This window comes from Haliotis rufescens, unplaced genomic scaffold (assembly GCF_023055435.1).
Source record: "Haliotis rufescens isolate VD_foot unplaced genomic scaffold, xgHalRufe1.0.p SCAF_102, whole genome shotgun sequence".
In the NCBI taxonomy this organism is placed as follows: Eukaryota; Metazoa; Mollusca; class Gastropoda; order Lepetellida; family Haliotidae; genus Haliotis; species Haliotis rufescens.
Genome location: NW_025963783.1, coordinates 2,269 through 25,080, shown reverse-complemented (window position 1 = coordinate 25,080; position 22,812 = coordinate 2,269). Strand labels below are relative to the sequence as shown.

General features: G+C 40.4%; 1 long non-coding RNA gene across 1 annotated transcript; it reads left to right on the top strand.

Moving 5' to 3' along the window:
• The first annotated feature begins 1,161 nt into the window (after positions 1-1,161).
• On the top strand, positions 1,162-4,469 carry LOC125377875. Its single transcript, XR_007219851.1, has 3 exons — positions 1,162-1,249; positions 2,483-2,596; positions 4,387-4,469. It is a non-coding gene; the product is annotated as an uncharacterized LOC125377875 (long non-coding RNA).
• Positions 4,470-22,812: the final 18,343 nt, after the last annotated feature.

The window sequence follows — 22,812 nt, the reverse complement described above, 5'->3', positions numbered from 1 at the left end:
CAAAATATCATTTAAGCTGGTTCTGATCAAGATGTTGATATTGTTATAATGTTATAAATATCAAAGGATACGTAAGTTTCAAAAACTCAAGCGCAAAGATAGTGATTGTTTTGTGTCAGAGTCAAATTCTTTCTTTGAAAGGACAAGCTGGCGATTTGAAAAAAACACGGTGGGTCTTACCCATTCTCTTTGGTTTCACTTACGTGGAAGCGTCCTCAACCTCAAAGACTTAAGGTTTTCTCCAGCATTAAGCTTACAGCCCGTCATCTAACTGAATTATTGTTTAAAGCACGTTCACAGACAACGTGTCCTGTTCAATGTGGGTGTGTTTTCTGTTTTAGGTTTAATGTCATGATGATGATGGTAATTGTAGCAACTAATCTAGTGCAAGAGTCCGCACTAAGTATGTTTGAAACGAATTACATTATTACTCACATAAACAGTGTTCATTCCAACCTCATCTCCGTGGGGGTACAAACCTAAGGCACTAAAGGGTTTGCATTCCATTTATATTCTTGCCCTACTGGATATCCATTCGCTGCTTGGTTAACATTGGCACATTTCGAACAGCCTTAAGGCATTTGTCTAAGAAGACTCGGTATGCAGTTTTTGTTGGCAGTATCAGTATACCCGCCGTCATATAGCTGGAATATTGCTGAGTGCGGCGTTAAACAACAAACAAACAAAACAGTATCATATACAACCTTTTCCACTTTGTATACACTAGGGCCTGAGGTAAAACATGGCAACGCTAATATACCATTTACTTTATGTTTACAACCCGTGAAGATCCGGGTTGAGGATAAGTCTTCTGCAACCACTGCTTGCCGTAAGAGGCAACTATGCGTGTCATATGATCGGGCGGTCAGGCTCGCTGGTTGACTTGGTTGATGCATATCTTCGTATCCTCATTGCGTAGATCGATGCTCATGATGTAAATCACTGGACTGCCTGGTCCAGACCGCCGTCATATTACTGGAATACTGTTGAGTGCATCGTTAAACAACAAACAAACGAACAAAGCTTCATGTTTACTTACCCCTTCGCTTCAGCGCATTGCCTTCATTCTATATGACATCGTTTTCATGTTTTCTTGTAGAGCTAAAGGGAACCACTGTCTCGGTGGTGTGTGTTCAAAACGAAACCGACGCATGTTCCACCACATTCGAAGTTGAAACAATGAAGTGTTTCGATTTTTTTTAACTCTACAGGATCAAGACCAATGTTAGTCGGAGTGTCTTCTGCCTTGGTGAGATTATGATATTATGAGAATTATGTAATAAGTGTTTTGACATGAATCTACTTGTATATCAAGAACATAAATAATACCCATGAGTGGCCCTGTGACATAAGATACCGGATTTCGCTTTCTGAACGTTTCACCTACATGAAAGTTTGAAGCTGCGTTAGTAATACAGCCGTTTCGTGAAAAGGATGCACTCTGTAATAAAAGCATGAACCTTGGAACAGTTGTCGGCATTTCGTGTGAACTTGACCCACAACCTAAATATATTATGAAAAATGAAAATTTTGGAATGTATTTACCCAACATTACATCGGTCCCTTGCCAACCAAACCATTAGCCATTCACATTATGTATCAATAAAAACAAATTTTGTTCTTCAAATATTATGTTCTTGTCATTGTTTTCACCATATGAGTATACAGTATTGGTATAGTTAATTGGCCTTAATGAAGTATGTCTTAAAGATATGCCGAAGAAGAAAGAAATGCATATTTTCAAATAAAGATAAATAGTATAATATAATAAAGTTATTTACTCTACAGATATAATGATGGGTACATACGTTCCAAAATGTTCATTTTTCGTTATATATTTAGGTTGTGGGTCATGTTTAACTGAGATATACGAGAAGTTCCATAAGGTCATTCCTGCATGGCGGCCATATTGGACTTTTTTGGTGGCCCCATATCAGAAAATATTCGGAATGACATAATTACTTACAACTGTGCCACGTTTAATGTTTCTATCACCAAACAAACCCAACACAATTGACCCTCTATCTGCGACGAAATGGCTTCACTGTAAGACAAAGCCACTCCCCTATTGAAGCATTGTTATAACAAAGATCTTTACAGTTATGAACGTGCCGGTAACACGAAAAGGCGCACAATTTGCAGTACCCTTAACATCTCCAAGCCATTCAAGGTAGCCATTGTTGTAGGTTTGAATCCTTTGGTCTGCGACACCTTTGTCTTTTTTCTCATATGAAGTTGACACATCGTAATATCGTTGAACAACCGCTTAAAACGACGTTATTCAGTACTCGTAGACGTAGACAATGTTTTCTAACAAACTCTAATCAATCGGAATCCTTAGGTATCGCATAAGTCAGGTGATCAGTAACATCTTCAGATCAGTATTATCTGATATTGATCTAAGGGGATTAGTTTTGAAGAATAGAATCATTTAATAGTGTATGCTGTATAACTATCTTCACGAATTGCTCATTTCTTGCAGCACCTAACTACTGTAGGAGTACGCCATGTGCAAATGGAGGAACATGTATTGCAGGCCGTGACGGTTTCACATGCGCATGTAAGGCAGGATATACAGGTCGTACGTGTGATGGCGGTAAGTACTCAAGTGACCCGTGAAGACCCGGGGTAGAATAGGTCTTCAGCAACCCATGCTTGCAGTAAAAGGCGACTAACGGGATCGGGTGATCAGGCTCGCTGACTTGGTTGATGTATGTCATCGATCCCAATTGCGTGGATCAATGTTCATGATGTAAATCACTGGATTGTCTGGTCCAGACTTGATTATTTACAGACCGCCGTCATATAGCTGGAATATTGCTGAGTGCGGCGTTAAACAGTAAACCAAACCAAACCAAGTACTCAAGTATTGTCAATCATAAATAATTTTTAATAATATGTTGTTCGTCCTATTAACTCAAACTTTAAGTTAGCGGTTGGGTAGCCTTGTGGTTAATCTGTTGACTCGTCGCTCCGAAGGCCCTGGTTCGATTCCCTACATGGGTACAACGGAGGAATCCCATTACTGGTGTTCCACTCAACCATCATTAAGTCAGCGCTCCTGACCCTTACTTTGGTTATTCACAGACCGCTTTACATAACTGAACGTTTGTGGGTTGCAGCTTTAGAAACAATATAAACAATCTTTTAACTAAATATGGAACAGTCAGTGGCTCTTATGTATATTACAACCTTGTTGAAAATAAAAACAACATAGTCATAAGAAATCCCCGACTACATCATATTAATTATGTGTCTGTGAATCACCATCAGATAGTGAAGATACGACCTGTACGTGACAAGGTGAGTGTACCAAGTCTCAGTGGTGCCACCCGTCACAAACAAATCCAAAGTCAATTTAGTTGTAGACTTGAACAAAGACGGGAAACATGTCGTACAGGTCTAAACGGAATTGCATTGACATAATTTGTCTGTGATGCTTTGGAAATGTCCTCTACATGTCTACCATAACACCTGTTTGAAAACTCATATAAGGCCTTGAGTATTGAAAGTTTCGTGGAAAGAGGATGCCCTAATACATCACAAATGTAAATATAATTGCCAAGAGCTGCTGGAGTATTGCTCGATATGAAGGGAATGTTGAAGTCATGCACTGGTCATACAGTCGTGATACTAGCTTTTGTCACTGAAACATTATGCACGGACATAAATATACAAAAAGGGTTTCATTAGTATATTTTAGTTGAGGGCCGCGTTACTCAGAGTGATCTTAACTCCACGACTGCCGGAAATGCGTTAAATGTGTTAAAGCATGGAATCGTCGTAGCGTTAATACCGATTTGTGCAACGGAGCCAAGCTTGGTAAATCAGTAGAAGAGATTTGGCAATTTGACCATTATTGAACGATAATCGACATAAATGCTCTTTAAGATAATCTTCTTGGCCAAATCCCCGTGTTCTACCAATCCGAGCACATATTCCTATCCACGTGCATAAAAAGACCCGATCAGCAAAAGGGAAGCACAACTGGCGCCCATTGAAATGCTTCCTTCTTGACTGAATGTCCCATCCAAAATTTCATATTGATTCTTCTGTGAGGAGGTCTTGCATTTCGCCAACTTGAAGGAATGAAGTGTCCCTTAAGTGTGTCGTGTGGAATAGAGGTAAACACAGAAATCCAAAAGTGTAATTCAAACAATTTTTTTCCGTTATTAATGTCAAATACACAGCTATACCAGAAATAACATGAGTTCTGGTAGATATGGTTAGTATGTGTTTAATACGTGTAACGTTTACCATGTGACAACAAATTCTGACAAAACGAATTATTTCTCTTTGCCTGATTTCGAGGGTCAGTTATTTGCTTTAAGAACTAGTAATCATTTAACGAATATTTGACCAAACTTTATTTTATTATACTTGTAGATCCTTGTACTGTTTCAACAATGATACCAGACATAGAGAAAAGAGGGCCATCTAACACCCACGCTGGACAAGTCAGAGATTCGTACAGTCTAAAGTCTGGGTGGTACGACTCCTTCAATGACACAAAAATACTGACCCGGCCTGTTTTTGGTCCGGCATGTGGGCAAAGATTTCCATTTTGGCTCAAAGGTTAGCAGTTTTATTTCCGACAAAAACGCGTTCAAAGACGAGTGTCGGTCCGTATTGCGGCCGGCAATCCGTCAGGTTTCTCATGCAGTTAAATGTTACATGTTTTCCAAGATATTGATCAGGGTTGGGGTTGGGGTTGATCAGTGTTTACTCACTCATGGGTTTTTAACACATACTGATCCCATAAATATCCATCATTCTTGTCATTCAATATTTCTATTTCAGTCACTGGATTGTCTTAACCAGAGCATATTTTTTACTGCTGATTGCGATGTAAAATACAAACAAGCCGAAATAGAGACAGTGTTTATTCATTTTAATTCGATCAAGTTGGGTGATGTTCTCTAATACCCTTTGTATCAAGTACGACCGTGTTTACCCTTTATGTTCTTATGTTTTGTGTAAACCTGGTGTCTCCACTTTTACTTAACACTGTGAGTGAGAAGAAAATGCTAAATATACCTTTTCATAAGCATGTACTAAAGGTTTCTTTTCTTGTGACTGAAACGGTTATTATTATTATTCATCGGCAAGTTTGTAATAAATATGGCGATGTCTTCCTTTTGCACCATCGACTGATAAGGAGTCGTAATACAATTTGATTCCAGTTCCAGTATCGCTGAATGATGTCTTCTGAAGTGAACCGAGAGGCTGATTTGCCGCGCACTTTATTGAAGCAGAAGCATTACGAAAAATTCAATTCAGATCTTGCCATTTTTTTTTTTTTATTTTTAAGAGAGATATACAATTAAAACATTTCCTGTTCACACGTTCATGTGTTGTCCTGTTTCACAGAGATTAGCGGCGACATGGCAGTGTTATGTCTGGCTACGTCTACGCATGCATGTTACGCAGCGTACATGACTACACCGACCCAGAATTGCAGCGACGGTAGACAAGTGTTCAGGTTCCCACGTCCCCCCAGTTCATTTTCGTACTGCTATGGTAAGCTTTGTTTTGTTTGTTTGTTGTTTAACTCCGCACTTAACAATATTCCGGCTTTATGACGGCGGTCTGTAAACAAGAGGCCCATAGGGCCTGTATCGCTCACCTGGTTACGCAATCATGACAAAATATAAATATGCATTGTACATGTATATAATACTGCAAATATTTCGTAAGTTTGACTCTGTCAGCATTTAAAATGGGTGAATGGCAAATTTGACAGCATGAACGTGTATTTCTCTAGATACAAATGTAGCATAAAGATCTGAACCGTTTTCATGTTTTGATCCAGGATAAATCATATTAAAGGTATTATTCTCTTCATAACAAACAAATGTATACAATGTATATGTTAATTATAGGGTAGGGATGATATTGGTTTGCATGTTATGGTCAAGGTTCTAATTCCTTTACGAGTGCCGGACAGATGAAAAGAAGGACCAGCACTGGTAGCATATGTGCATTCCTCTCATTATACTCTCAATTGTACATATGTTTATACTATGGGGATCTTAACTGTGTCCAGGTTATGAACTCTGCGCCGCTCTTCAGTCCCTTGGGGGTGGGGGGTGGCGATTGTGAATTCCAACCTCATTAGAATACTTCCAACCAAACATAGTTGATGTCCATCTCTGTTGTCCAGAGAAAAAGTCATTTAAAGCAAATTACCCTTTGAGCCCCGCCCCTCAGTCCCCGGAGTAGGGGTAGGATTCAGCCCCTCCATTTCTCCAATTTGAATCCCTACAACCTTGGGATACTTCCAGTCAAATTTAGTTAATTTCCAATTAGTGGTTCAGAAGAGGCCGTTTGGGTAAATTGTTGACGTACGGACGACGGACGCCACTGTATGGCATAAGCTCACCTTGGTCCTTCTGACCCGTTGAGTTATATTCGAGTCTGGACCTGGCAATCCAGTGATTGCCATCATGATAATCAATCTTCCTATTTTGGATACGATGACATGCATCTAGCAAGTCTGACCACCCGATCCTGAAGTCCCATCTTACGACAAACATAGTCGCCTTTTTCAGGAAGCATGGGTTGCTGAAGACAAATTCTAAACCGGATCTTTACGGCTGGCTATGGTAAGCACACATGTACATGCGTTGAAAAAATAGTCAGTGAAACCCAGCATTGGGGGTGAACGTCGCTTTCAAGACTATGTTGTGCATGCACTTGTGTTTGACTGCTGGTACTAGTCTGGACTTTCGCACAGTGCTAGCCAACTGAGACACGAAGAATCAGTTCAACAGACTGCACGCCGACTAATCCGAATTTTAACCCCTAAATGACAATCATAAGGCAAGGTAACCAAAAGTACCATATTTTAACGTATTTTGGTTTGACGCGAATTGGGATAGAACCACCAACCTTCAGCTCGCCTGACAGACGCTCTAACCACTTCACCAAGGACGCGTCCCATACCCCAAAATGACATTTCCTGTCTGTTGATCGTTTGTCATGTCAGCGAATCGCGATGTTTATTGCCTTGTGGGGATGCGTATGTTTGGAATTGGATCCACGCAGAAACAGGAATCTGCCTGTCTGATTGATCGGTGGTCACGTGACCGCTTCTAGACAAGTAAAAATTGGAATTTTTCTCTTATAAATATATGCGTATATATCACAGAACCCATATTTCCCGTGGGTGTCAGTGCTGAATAATGATTTATAGTAAATAGTAATTTACTTTTAAGCACAATATACTCTCGAAACCAGCTACATAATTTGACGTTAATATGAGAACCAGAAGCCTATTCTAACCCGAATCCCCATCGGGTATTCGTAAATGTACCTCTTTATTCCAGATGTAGATGCATGTGTCACCAATCCCTGCCTGAATAATGGAACTTGTGAGGCGAAGAAGGGCGAGTTCACCTGTATTTGTCAACAAGGTTACAAGGGACTTGAATGTGAAACAGGTAACGTTATTTAGATTGTTTGTTTGTCTGTTGTTTAACGCCGCACTCAACAACATTCCAGCTATATGACGGCCGTCTATTAATAATCAATGGCCAGTCTGGACCAGACAATCCAGTGATTAACATCATTGGCATCGATCTACGCAAATGGGATACGATGACGCGCATCCACCAAGTCAGCTAGCCTGACCACCCGATACTGTTAGTCGCCTCTTTCGACAAGCATAGTCGCCTTTTACGGCAAGCATGTGTTGCTGAAGACCTATTCTACCCCGGATCTTCATGGGTCTCAATAACATGAGTATACAGTGAATTGCTTTAATCCTAGTAGTGTGATTCCGACCCGTAAAGATCCGGGGTTAAAATATGTCTTCAGCAACCCATGTGCTTGTCGTAAGATTCGACTAGAAGGATCGTATGATCAGACTCGGTGACTTGGTTGATGTATGCCATCGTATCATTATTGAGTGGATCGATGCTCATTATGTCAATCACTGGAATTTCTGGTTAAGCCTACTTACAGAGCGTCGGCATAGAGCTGGATCATTGCTGAGTGCGGCGTTAAATAATAAACAAACAACACACAACTGTAGTTCCAAGTGAAATCGTCCTGATTAACAAATTTCCTGATTAAATGCCCTAGGGCCATGGTATTCCCTTTAAATAATAACAATTCCAAACGGCAATCGCCAAGAAGAGATTTTTTTAGATTAACGGGATCCAGACAAACGGCACACTTGCTTTCGTTGTGTGTGGTATGTTCATTGTGTAACTGGATTATGGCTTGCTCTTAAATTTAATGTGCAAATATATTAAATGTCAAAAGAAAATCACGAAATATGTTCAATCAGACTTGATTGTTCACATGTCGCCGTAAAATAGATAGTATATCGTCACCTCCAAAAGTCTTCAAGAAAATGAACTATGAATATGATCGTCACACTTACCTTGTTTAATTTAATGGTCGTCCGGATGGCCTTATTCTCATGTTCATAAAGATGTACGTCAATCTCATGTGTTATGTTACAGAATGCAAACCAAAGGTACTTGACCTGCTCATCATAGAGGACATTTCTACCTCTGTCAATCACAGTGAATATGAGAAAATGAAGACCTTTGCGGTGGATGCCATCAGCAACATAAGCATAAGCCCTGCCGGAACTAACGTGGCTTTCATGGTTTTCTCGGGAAAAGCTGAAGTCGTATTCCACTTAAATACATACCGTGACAACAAGGCAAGCGTCATGGCAGCCATCCGTTCCCAAACACACACAGGGGGGAGCACATTCCTCGGGGATGCCATCCAACTAGCAACGTCTGAAGTCTTCACAGAAACCAATGGCGATCGGTTTGACGCCGAAAACGTGGTACTTCTCTTCACTGACGGGAAAACCAGCGCTGATGAAGATGTGCAAAGTAGCATTAAAGAGTTGAAAGCTATGGCGGAAGTGTTTGTGGTGACAGTCACCGCACAATCGGACAACACTACCGTCGACTTCGTAGCTTCTTCACCAGCCCTGAGTCACGTGTTTCACATCGATGCTCCTGAAACTGCTAGCAGCATCAAGAAATTCACCGCGGGCGAGATATGCGCAACAATACCTCCTGCCTAACCAAATAAATAACTTGAATAAAATCGTGAGATTTTAGAGCAAAGTTATTCAAATTCAATAGTTTTGTATTTTTTTATTTAATTCTTTAAAGTAGCCTTCACAAAATTTATAATGTACTTGTCGTAAGAGGCGACTAACGGGACCGGGTGGTCAGGCTCGCTGACTTGGTTGATGCATGTCATCGATCCCAAATGCGTGGATCGATACTCATGACACTAGATTGTCTGGTCCAGACTCGAGTATTTACAGACTGCCGTCATATAGCAGGAATGTTGCCGAGTGCGGCGTTAAACACAAACAAACAAGCAATGGACCGTAATTAGGTAAAAAAATAATTTACGGCGCCAAATTTCGAACTCAGTCTTGACAAGAATCTCTTAGATAAGCGTGCACTCTTTCATTCATGTATCTCCTGAAGTTTATGAGAACAGCTGTTACCGTACATTATGCCTGTGACCAATCTGCGCCTGGCGTCTCGGCGGGCTAGTTCCAGTATAAAGACTGCGTCTGGACAGATTAAATGTTTTGAACCAGTATCCAGTCTGCGTCTAGTCAGTATAACGGCATTGAACCACTACCCAGTCTGCGTCTAGTCAGTATAACGATATTGAACCAGTATCCAGTCTGCGTCTAATCAGTATAACGGTATAAACCAAGTATTCAGTCTGCGTCTAGTCAGTATAAAGGTATTGAACCACTATCCAGTCTGCGTCTAGTCAGTATAACGGTATTGAAACATTATCCAGTCTGCGTCTAGTCAGTATAACGGTATAAACCAAGCATTCAGTCTGCGTCTAGTCAGTATAAAGGTATTGAACCAGTATCCAGCCTGCGTCTAGTCAGTATAACAGTATTGAACCAGTATTCAGTCTGCGTGTAGACAGTCTAACGGTATTGAACCAGTATTCAGTCTGCGTCTAGTCAGTATAAAGGTATTGAACCAGTATCCAGTCTGCGTCTAGTCAGTATAACAGTATTGAACCAGTATTCAGTCTGCGTGTAGACAGTCTAACGGTATTGAACCAGTATTCAGTCTGCATCAAATCAGTATAACGGTATTGAACCAGTATCCAGTCTGCGTCTAGACAGTATAAAGGTATAAAGCAAGTATTCAGTCTGCGTCTAGTCAGTATAACAGTATTGAACCAGCATTCAGTCTGCATCTAGTCAGTATAACGGTATTGAACCAGTATTCAGTCTGCGTGTAGACAGTCTAACGGTATTGAACCAGTATTCAGTCTGCGTGTAGACAGTCTAACGGTATTGAAACAATATTAAGTCTGCGTCTAGACAGTCTAACGGTATTAAACCAGTATTCAGTCTGCGTGTAGACAGTATAACGGCATTGAACCACTACCCAGTCTGCCTCTAGTCAGTCTAAAGGTATAAACTAAGTATTCTGTCTGCGTCTAGTCAGTATAAAGGTATTGAACCACTATCCAGTCTGCGTCTAGTCAGTATAACGGTATTGAACCAGTATTCAGTCTGCGTGTAGACAGTCTAACGGTATTGAACCAGTATTCAGTCTGCGTCTAGTCAGTATAAAGGTATTGAACCAGTATCCAGTCTGCGTCTAGTCAGTATAACAGTATTGAACCAGTATCCAGTCTGCGTGTAGACAGTGTAACGGTATTGAACCACTATCCAGTCTGCTACTAGTCAGTATAACGGTATTAAACCAGTATCCAGTCTGCGTCTAGTCAGTATAACGGTATTAAACCACTATCCAGTCTGCGTCTAGTCAGTATAAAGGTTTTGAACCAGTATCCAGTCTGCGTCTAGACAGTGTAACGGTATTGAACCACTATCCAGTCTGAGTCTAGACAGTGTTACGGTATTGAACCACTATCCAGTCTGCGTCTAGTCAGTATAACGGTATAAAGCAAGTATTCAGTCTGCGTCTAGTCAGTATAACAGTATTGAAACAGTATCCAGTCTGCATCTAGACAGTATAACGGTATTGAACAACTATCCAGTCTGCGTCTAGTCAGTATAATGGTATTGAACCAGTATCCAGTCTGTGTCTAGTCAGTATAACGGTATAAACCAAGTATCCAGTCTGCGTCTAGTCAGTATAACGGTATTGAACCACTATCCAGTCTGTGTCTAGTCAGTATAACGGTATAAACCAAGTATCCAGTCTGCGTCTAGTCAGTATAACGGTATTGAACCACTATCCAGTCTGCGTCTAGTCAGTATAACGGTATTGAACCACTATCCAGTCTGCGTCTAGTCAGTATAAAGGTTTTGAACAAGTATCCAGTCTGCGTCTAGACAGTCTAACGGTATTGAACCACTATCCAGTCTGCGTCTAGTCAGTATAACGGTATTGAACCACTATCCAGTCTGCGTCTAGTCAGTATAACGGTATAAACCAAGCATTCAGTCTGCGTCTAGTCAGTATAAAGGTATTGAACCAGTATCCAGCCTGCGTCTAGTCAGTATAACGGTATTGAACCAGTATTCAGTCTGCGTGTAGACAGTCTAACGGTATTGGACCAGTATTCAGTCTGCGTCTAGTCAGTATAAAGGTATTGAACCAGTATCCAGTCTGCGTCTAATCAGTATAACAGTATTGAACCAGTATTCAGTCTGCGTGTAGACAGTCTAACGGTATTGAACCAGTATTCAGTCTGCATCAAGTCAGTATAACGGTATTGAACCAGTATCCAGTCTGCGTCTAGACAGTATAAAGGTATAAAGCAAGTATTCAGTCTGCGTCTAGTCAGTATAACAGTATTGAACCAGTATTCAGTCTGCGTCTAGTCAGTAAAACGGTATTGAACCAGTATTCAGTCTGCGTGTAGACAGTCTAACGGTATTGAACCAGTATTCAGTCTGCGTGTAGACAGTCTAACGGTATTGAAACAGTATTCAGTCTGCGTCTAGACAGTCTAACGGTATTGAACCAGTAATCAATCTGCGTCTAGACAGTATAACGGCATTGAACCACTACCCAGTCTGCGTCTAGTCAGTATAAAGGTATAAACCAAGTATTCATTCTGCGTCTAGTCAGTATAACGGTATTGAACCACTATCCAGTCTGCGCCTAGTCACTATAACGGTATTGAACCAGTATCCAGTCTGCGTCTAGACAGTGTAACGGTATTGAACCAGTATCCAGTCTGCGTCTAGTCAGTATAACGGTATTAAACCAGTATCCAGTCTGCGTCTAGACAGTGTAACGGTATTGAACCACTATCCAGTCCGCGTCTAGTCAGTATAACGGTATTAAACCAGTATCCAGTCTGCGTCTAGTCAGTATAACGGTATTGAACCACTATCCAGTCTGCGTCCAGTCAGTATAAAGGTTTTGAACCAGTATCCAGTCTGCGTCTAGACAGTGTAACGGTATTGAACCACTATCCAGTATGCGTCTAGACAGTGTTACGGTATTGAACCACTATCCAGTCTGCATCTAGTCAGTATAACGGTATTAAACCAGTATCCAGTCTGCGTCTAGTCAGTATAACGGTATTGAACCACTATCCAGTCTGCGTCTAGTCAGTATAAAGGTTTTGAACCAGTATCAAGTCTGCGTCTAGACAGTGTAACGGTATTGTACCAGTATCCAGTCTGCGTCTAGACAGTGTAACGGTATTGAACCACTATCCAGTCTGCGTCTAGTCAGTATAACGGTATAAAGCAAGTATTCAGTCTGCGTCTAGTCAGTATAATAGTACTGAAACAGTATCCAGTCTGCTTCTAGACAGTATAATGGTATTGAACCACTATCCAGTCTGTGTCTAGTCAGTATAATGGTATTGAACCAGTATCCAGTCTGTGTCTAGTCAGTATAACAGTATTGAACCAGTATCCAGTCTGCGTCTAGTCAGTATAATGGTATTGAACCAGTATCCAGTCTGCGCCTAGTCAGTATAACAGTATTGAACCAGTATCCAGTCTGCGTCTAGTCAGTATAACGGTATTGAACCACTATCCAGTCTGTGTCTAGTCAGTATAACGGTATAAACCAAGTATCCAGTCTGCGTCTAGTCAGTATAACGGTATTGAACCAGTATCCAGTCTGTGTCTAGTCAGTATAACGGCATAAACCAAGTATCCAGTCTGCGTCTAGTCAGTATAACGGTATTAAACCAGTATCCAGTCTGCGTCTAGTCAGTATAATGGTATAAAGCAAGTATTCAGTCTGCGTCTAGTCAGTATAACGGTATTGAAACAGTATCCAGTCTGCGCCTAGTCAGTATAACGGTATTGAACCAGTATCCAGTCTGCGTCTAGTCAGTATAACGGTATTGAACCAGTATCGAGTCTGCGTATAGTTAGTATAACGGGATAAACCAAGTATCCAGTCTGCGTCTAGTCAGTATAACGGTATAAACCAAGTATCCAGTCTGTGTCTAGTCAGTATAACGGTATAAACTAAGTATCCACTCTGCGTCTAGTCAGTATAACGGTATAAACCAAGTATTCAGTCTGCGTCTAGTCAGTATAACGGTATAAACCAAGTATCCAGTCTGCGTCTAGTCAGTATAACGGTATTGAACCAGTATCCAGTCTGCGTGTAGACAGTCGAACGGTATTGAACCAGTATCCAGTCTGCGTGTAGACAGTCTAACGGTATTGAACCAGTATCCAGTCTGCGTCTAGTCAGTATAACGGTATTGAACCAGTATCCAGTCTGCATGTAGACAGTCGAACGGTATTGAACCAGTATCCAGTCTGCGTGTAGACAGTCTAACGGTATTGAACCACTATCCAGTCTGTGTCTAGTCAGTATAACGGTATAAACCAAGTATTTAGTCTGCGTGTAGTCAGTATAACGGTATTGAAACAGTATCCAGTCTGCGTCTAGACAGTATAACGGTATTTAACCACTATCCAGTCTGCGTCTAGACAGTGTAACGATATTAAACCAGTATCCAGTCTGCGTCTAATCAGTATAATGGTATTAAAACAGTATCCAGTCTGCGTCTAGTCAGTATAACGGTATTGAGCCACTATCCAGTCTGCGTCTAGTCAGTATAACAGTATTGAACCAGTATCCAGTCTGCGTCTAGACAGTCTAACGGTATTAAACCACTACCCAGTCTGCGTCTAGTCAGTATAAAGGTATAAACCAAGTATTCATTCTGCGTCTAGTCAGTATAACGGTATTGAACCACTATCCAGTCTGCGCCTAGTCACTATAACAGTATTGAACCAGTATCCAGTCTGCGTCTAGACAGTGTAACGGTATTGAACCAGTATCCAGTCTGCGTCTAGTCAGTATAACGGTATTAAACCAGTATCCAGTCTGCGTCTAGTCAGTATAAAGGTTTTGAACCAGTATCCAGTCTGCGTCTAGACAGTGTAACGGTATTGAACCACTATCCAGTATGCGTCTAGACAGTGTAACGGTATTGAACCACTATCCAGTCTGCATCTAGTCAGTATAACGGTATTAAACCAGTATCCAGTCTGCGTCTAGTCAGTATAACGGTATTGAACCACTATCCAGTCTGCGTCTAGTCAGTATAAAGGTTTTGAACCAGTATCAAGTCTGCGTCTAGACAGTGTAACGGTATTGTACCAGTATCCAGTCTGCGTCTAGACAGTGTAACGGTATTGAACCACTATCCAGTCTGCGTCTAGTCAGTATAACGGTATAAAGCAAGTATTCAGTCTGCGTCTAGTCAGTATAATAGTACTGAAACAGTATCCAGTCTGCTTCTAGACAGTATAATGGTATTGAACCACTATCCAGTCTGTGTCTAGTCAGTATAATGGTATTGAACCAGTATCCAGTCTGTGTCTAGTCAGTATAACAGTATTGAACCAGTATCCAGTCTGCGTCTAGTCAGTATAATGGTATTGAACCAGTATCCAGTCTGCGCCTAGTCAGTATAACAGTATTGAACCAGTATCCAGTCTGCGTCTAGTCAGTATAACGGTATTGAACCACTATCCAGTCTGTGTCTAGTCAGTATAACGGTATAAACCAAGTATCCAGTCTGCGTCTAGTCAGTATAACGGTATTGAACCAGTATCCAGTCTGTGTCTAGTCAGTATAACGGCATAAACCAAGTATCCAGTCTGCGTCTAGTCAGTATAACGGTATTAAACCAGTATCCAGTCTGCGTCTAGTCAGTATAATGGTATAAAGCAAGTATTCAGTCTGCGTCTAGTCAGTATAACGGTATTGAAACAGTATCCAGTCTGCGCCTAGTCAGTATAACGGTATTGAACCAGTATCCAGTCTGCGTCTAGTCAGTATAACGGTATTGAACCAGTATCGAGTCTGCGTATAGTTAGTATAACGGGATAAACCAAGTATCCAGTCTGCGTCTAGTCAGTATAACGGTATAAACCAAGTATCCAGTCTGTGTCTAGTCAGTATAACGGTATAAACTAAGTATCCACTCTGCGTCTAGTCAGTATAACGGTATAAACCAAGTATTCAGTCTGCGTCTAGTCAGTATAACGGTATAAACCAAGTATCCAGTCTGCGTCTAGTCAGTATAACGGTATTGAACCAGTATCCAGTCTGCGTGTAGACAGTCGAACGGTATTGAACCAGTATCCAGTCTGCGTGTAGACAGTCTAACGGTATTGAACCAGTATCCAGTCTGCGTCTAGTCAGTATAACGGTATTGAACCAGTATCCAGTCTGCATGTAGACAGTCGAACGGTATTGAACCAGTATCCAGTCTGCGTGTAGACAGTCTAACGGTATTGAACCACTATCCAGTCTGTGTCTAGTCAGTATAACGGTATAAACCAAGTATTTAGTCTGCGTGTAGTCAGTATAACGGTATTGAAACAGTATCCAGTCTGCGTCTAGACAGTATAACGGTATTTAACCACTATCCAGTCTGCGTCTAGACAGTGTAACGATATTAAACCAGTATCCAGTCTGCGTCTAATCAGTATAATGGTATTAAAACAGTATCCAGTCTGCGTCTAGTCAGTATAACGGTATTGAACCACTATCCAGTCTGCGTCTAGTCAGTATAACAGTATTGAACCAGTATCCAGTCTGCGTCTAGACAGTCTAACGGTATTAAACCAGTATCCAGTCTGCGTCTAATCAGTGTAACGGTATTAAAACAGTATCCAGTCTGCGTCTAGTCAGTATAACGGTATTAAGCCACTATCCAGTCTGCGTCTAGTCAGTATAACAGTATTGAACCAGTATCCAGTCTGTGTCTAGACAGTCTAACGGTATTAAATCAGTATCCAGTCTGCGTCTAGTCAGTATAACGGTATTGAACCGGTATCCAGTCTGCGTCTAGTCAGTATAAAGGTTTTGAACCATTATCCAGTCTGCGTCTAGTCAGTATAACAGTATTGAAACAGTATCCAGTCTGCGTCTAGACAGTCTAACGATATTGAACCAGTATCCAGTCTGCGTCTAGTCAGTATAACGGTATTGAACCACTATGCAGTCTGCGTCTAGTTAGTATAAAGGTATTAACCAAGTATTCAGTCTGGGTCTAGTCAGTATAATGGTATTGAACCACTATCCAGTCTGCGTCTAGACAGTCTAACGATATTGAACCAGTTACCAGTCTGGATAACGGTATAAACCAAGTATTCTGTCTGCGTCTCGGCGGTCTAGCGGTCTAGACAGTCTAACGGTATTTAACCAGTATCCAGTCTGCGTTTAGACGAGACGGTATTGTTTTAGTGGCCAGTCGAGGCTGAGCCAACATCACTGTTTACCAGACAGATCTTTCGTATTGAACTGCAAAGCCACATTATTGTATTATCCTAACAGTTCATTATGAATTCCCACACAACATAAGTGTTATTGGTACAATGTTTCATCATAGTGCTTTAGCGTCTGTATTAGTAGTGAGTGGCATGTTGACTCTCACAGAAAGAGACTTAGCAATAACTATTTTTGCGACACCAATGCAATACCCATGGGGATTAGATGTTTGCTAGGCTACATTGACCACCGCGCATCTGAGCAGATGTCTTTTAAAATACGTCAATAGATAAACCTATAAACGACGGTTCTCTTTAATCCAACATATACACGCCTTGAGTTTGAAAAGCAATGACAAAATATCAGTACTATCGATATACCATGTACTTCGTCTAATGCGTGGTTTACTATTACAAAGAAATATCAAGCACAAAATTGCATCTGTGTGTGAGTGCGTGTTGGTTTCTTCACTAGCGATTGCACAAGGGCTATAAGCTTGTGTTTTTTCTGTTTATTTCGTAACGCAACACTCAACAATAGCTATAACATCTCGCTTAATTACGGTGGAGTAATCGAGTATGGATCAGAAAAAAATCCAGTAATTGACATGATGAGCATCGAGCCACGCATAATTAGGATACAATGAGAAGCAAACCAATCAAGCCACCGAGACTGACCCCAGGTGCATTTAGTCGCCTTGTTTGTTTCTTATGTAATGGAAAATTGAAAGAACACATTGCAAAAATGTAATGTCTATTTAATACATTCCTGCAACAGATTGTGAAAAGTAATCTTTGGCTGAGTACTTTCGTGTAAAAAAAATTGGTTCCATGAAGACTGGGGTAGGAAATGAATTTGCAGCCACAGCCACATTTTAGAAATGAGTATTTGTGCCGAAAGATTTTATTATTGATTTTCAAAGGTAAGATGTCTCAGGTGGACATCAGCTGTTGTGTATTGCTTCCAATTTCAATTTTATAAAAAATGATTTTTTTTCTTAAAACATAAAACCATGTAGAAGAATTCTTCAGTCTAGTTCTTTTTTGTTGGATATAATATCGCTGACTTAAGATCTTTTCAATTGAAAATTAAACATATGATAAAATCAACTGAGAGGTATGGTTTCGTTTTCTCTTAACTGTATAAATAATATGCAGTTCAACTGCTCATTGGTGGCGTGTCCAGGCATCGTTAATAATTTACAATTGTACACTCACTTAAGTTTATTTCGATATTATTTTTACAGTTTTGTTACAAACGTGATACATCATCTATTCTCTGGTTCTAAACTTATAGATTTAGATATTTTTCTGTAATCGGTAAATAAGAGCTCTGCTTGGTATCGGAAAATAAATCCAAACAAAAAAACATCTTTTACTTCGCCCCCTTCAAACATATATGACGTCATGCAGCAGATAAAGCGAAAAATGGCCGATAGATGTTACGAAAATAGAGATGACGCATACACATACAATGATGAATCAGTGAACATGTATGTACGTGTAAGAAGTACACCATTGCAATGAGTGGCACATTGTTTACGCATCAGTTGAGGTCATATGTTACACCGGTTTGCACCATATTTCATTTCTAGCACGGCTTGTCAGGGCTCGTAGTAAACGCTTTTTGTCCTGGGGGGCGGTGGGGTAGCCTAGTAGTGAAAGCGTTCGCTCGTCAAGCCGAAGACCCGGGTTCAATTCCCCACATGGGTACAATGTGTGAAGCCCATTTCAGTTATTCCCCGCCGTGATAATGCTAAAAGCGGCGTAAAGCCATACTCACTCACTCACCTTTTGCCCTGGGCCCCGTTCCTCAAAGCAATCATAGCTCTAAGGTGATAGTAAGTCCCATACTTTAACATAGACTTACGATCATTGTAGCGCTAAAATCGCTTTGAGGAACGAGGCCCTGGACCGATTCATTAAGAGATTACATGCGAGAGACTTCATACCCTAAGTTAAATATACTTCGGATATACTACTTGTCCCGAACTTCGATTTACTATGGATCTTAGACATGTGTGTGGGTGTAGCTTACATGTATGTACTGGTTTCTTTCAATTAAGGTGAACGTCTGAGACCTGCATCACCTTCGGATTTTCCCCCACAACTAGCTGACACACCATGAAATAACTGAAATACACTCACTCTTCACATTACGAAAGAAGTTCCTGTTACATCTTTACATTTGTGCAATGTGATCATTTTCTTTTCACTGTTTGGATGATGCGGAAAGGCCGGATTATGTGTGTGATCATCGAACTTCTCAAAGAAAATGAAAAGCAATAGCTGGAGCTGTAAGGAAAAGATAGAACAATTCCTGAAAGAAGTGCTGTTAATTAAGTAGAATTGACGTTTATGTCGCCAGCGTTACATCTCACTTGAGAGCAGGCGATGAGCCAATGTGCTGTTTGCGTGACTGTTAATTAGGCGCTGCTAGCACTTCTCCGTGTGGTCATTTTTTCCGCGGAGCTATGTTTGGAAAATCCAATAAGTAAAACGTATATTTGGTCTAACCCCTTGCACATATGCACGTTATTTCGTGTTCGGTTTTAAATGATAGCCCATAATTTTTCGTTCAAATAAACAAAAAAGAGATTGTTTCTGGGTGATACAGATTTTCTTAACATGAGACTTCAGGAACATAGGAGTTGTCCGAGAGTTTATTCATAGGTCCTAAGACTACAGACCAATAGACATGCAAAGTCATCATATTTGGCATATCAATGAAAATATACAAGTAACTTAATAAACATTACACGTGGAGGTGATATATATAAACATTGCTTAAAGATGGGTTAGTGAAATGATGCGCATCAACATACCGAGTTCGTAATTCTGAATATTGTTGGCATACTAACAAGAAATGATATTCATCTTCGACATAGTCCAATCCAAATTTTACATTGTATTTGCATAAAGGTTCTTCTGGGTTTTCACCTTTATGTCTTCCTATCTCCATTCTAAGTTTATAACAACCACAACGGAAAGGAGTTAAATATATCATGTGAGGTTTACAGTCAATGTACTTTATTTAAGTAGGGTTCCTGTTCAAGAGTTGATACGAAAATTGAATAGGCTTAAAGTTTAGATTTAACTTGTTATGCTGAAGTTAGTTGTTGCTCTTGTCCAGATTAGTTTTGGCGTGAAGAATAAATCCAGGTACTTTTAAGAAGTGATTGTTTCTAATTGATTTCCTCTGTGATGCCACTTTTAATTGTGCCGCAGTGGTCCTCCATTTCTGAAAACTATGATTTTTTTACATTTAAAGCCACACCCCATCTCATTCAAAAATCACTGACACAGTTAATCTGCTCCTGAATTTACATAATCTCCCTCGGTGTCATCTGAATTTGCAACGTCATCGGCGATAGCAAGAAACAAACATTTGGCTCTTCTTCTGAAATGAAAAATCAAGCATTTTGCTTGATTCAGTTACGTGACAATTTCATTAATAATAGTGTGAATAATGTAGGGCGTGTTCCGACACAACAGTTGAAATACTCTGTAAGACCATTTTCAGACCATACACAGTACATATCACGGAACACTGTCAGAAAATACCCGTGAATTCCATACTTTAGATGACGATGCCACAGGAAGGAGTGATTACGCAGTCGAAAGCTTAACTAAAGGCGATGAAAAAACAGTATTATCTTCCTCCTTTCGATTTTGATAAATATTTCCTCACCATTCCATATAACGTAAACATATTATCTGAACTAATGATGTTGCTTTCGTCTGATTAATTAAAAGTCTTCTATTTAAGATTTTGGTGAATATTTTCCCTATACCCGGAAGTAAAGAGATTCCTCTATAGTTGCTAACCTGATCTTCATCATGATCACCGTTCTTGTGAAGCGGACATATAATCGCTCTGCACAATGATTCAGGGTACACACCCGACCTCAAAATCTCGTTGAACAAGTTTACACATATAGGAACAATACTATCGAGGGAGATTTTAAATAGTTCTGCTGGAAGAGAGCTTTATTTTTCTCTTGATTCCGAATTGCTTGTAGTAGCTCAGGTTGTCCAACATCACAGTCCGGACATGTCTCGGTGTCATGTGCTAGCAGCTCGGGATGTAGAATATCTTCCATGAAAGAATTGGACAGAGACGAGGTTAAAAGTTTTTCGAAGTTGTCAAACCATTCCTTAGAATTGACATTGCTTGTAACGTTTAAGTGACGTATTTCCTGATTTTCTTCCACAGGTTATCACTATCACTTTTAATGGCATCAAACATTCCAATTGTTGTACAGTCGTGCCTCGTTTATACGGACACTTGCGTCATGTCACAATTTGTCCGTATAAACGAATTTCCGTCTAACTGAAACCAGCTTATTACTGGAAGAGTTACTTCCCTTCAATTATGCAACTCATGACAGATGACAGAGCAAACAGATACATCCACTAAATCTTTATTCAAGACATACACGTTCTCACGAATCAAAGGATTACCACCAGCGGAAGGATTACCACCAGCGGAAGGATTACCAGCAGCGGAAGTGTATTGTCCGGATAAGTGAGAAAATTTTGTGTGCATTTCAGTGTTTTGTGTATGAAAATGACCGTCCGGTTCCGGAACTGACTTTCCGTATATACGGGTAAATTTATAAAGTAATTATTTCGTTTTGAATGAAAATCGTCCGGGAACCGAGGTTTCCGGATATATGAAGTCCGTATTTTGAAAGTCACTTTTCTTTCGATTGCATAAAGATTTTAAATATCCTCTATGTCGTTTATGACGTTTGAGGTTGTGTTCGTCGCTTGTACATCTAAATTTGTCAAGTGTTGAGTACTTCTCACTCTTTGCAATCTCACATCCATATCCCACCAGGCCGGCTGTGTCGAGCCTGGGGTTCACGTGATCCATGTCGTCTGCTCATTTGGGAAGTTGCTCTCGTAAACAACTGGCATATGGTGGCGACGGATTTCTCAATATCAACATATATCTGACTGGTAATGTCTTTAAAGGGGAAATCACTTTCTTTCTTATTTTAAACAAAACGCAATTTTAGAATTAGTTAGTATCAGTGTTTGAAAATATACACTTATACATTTTTCTCACAGTGAAAGTAGGAAGCTCACAGTAAGTGTGAAAATGTCATGCCGTTATGAGGCCTGCCTTTCCGAGCTAAACAGGCCTGAGTTACCCCCCTTAGATTATGACGTAATTGGTGCCAATTTAACTGGGTTCCTGTCTTGTCACAAAGCAAAATATATCAAATACCAGTTTATTGTGAGACAACATGGCATCCGATATATTGCTTGGTCCGAAGAAGTTTCCTTGACCCTTCAAGAAATCGCAAAACCATACGCTTTTGAACCAAAACGAGCAAGCTTCGCGGTATGGAAACGATGAAAATTAAGCGGAAACAAGAGAAGACCCGCATCACCTCATGTGTTACCCGACCCCGACTCGACATCTACACAATAAGGCCTACCAGTGACAACGTGGTAAGAACAACACTTTGATGTGTGTATACCTAAATTACCTAGGTGCTCATTATTACATTGTCAGAAGCGAAAATGTAATATTCTAAGAGATTTTTGTCAGGCCTGGTGACCCGCATGCTTCGTCAGCATGCCTATTCATCCGGTATCGGCATTGTCGTCAATCTGAGTTTGTCTGTATTAGGTATAACTATTCCCACCACCTATAGGCTACAGAACAATGCTACTTGGCAATATCAAAAAACAAATACGATCTGTCGCCAAACGTTGTCTCAACAAGATTACACATTAGACCTACCAGCTGATTACGTACGAGACCATATGCTTAGAGTTACACGAAAATGGGGTACGTCCCAGTACGTTTCTAAAGTCGGTTGCCGAGTGGAAACGTACTGGGAAAAAAGATTCTCTTTGATTTTTTCCCACCCGAATTCAAAATAACTGCCATATTTATTGATAATTAACTGGATGTAGTACTTCATACCAGCACCAGCACCCGCGAAACAAAACGATGATTAACACCAACAAACATGCCAAGACAGATGGCTGTCCAGAGGGAGAGAGCCATAGGTATGCTGCAGATGGGAGCGACACAGAGAGCGGATGCCATAAACATGAACTACTCCAAGATGACCATTACCAGA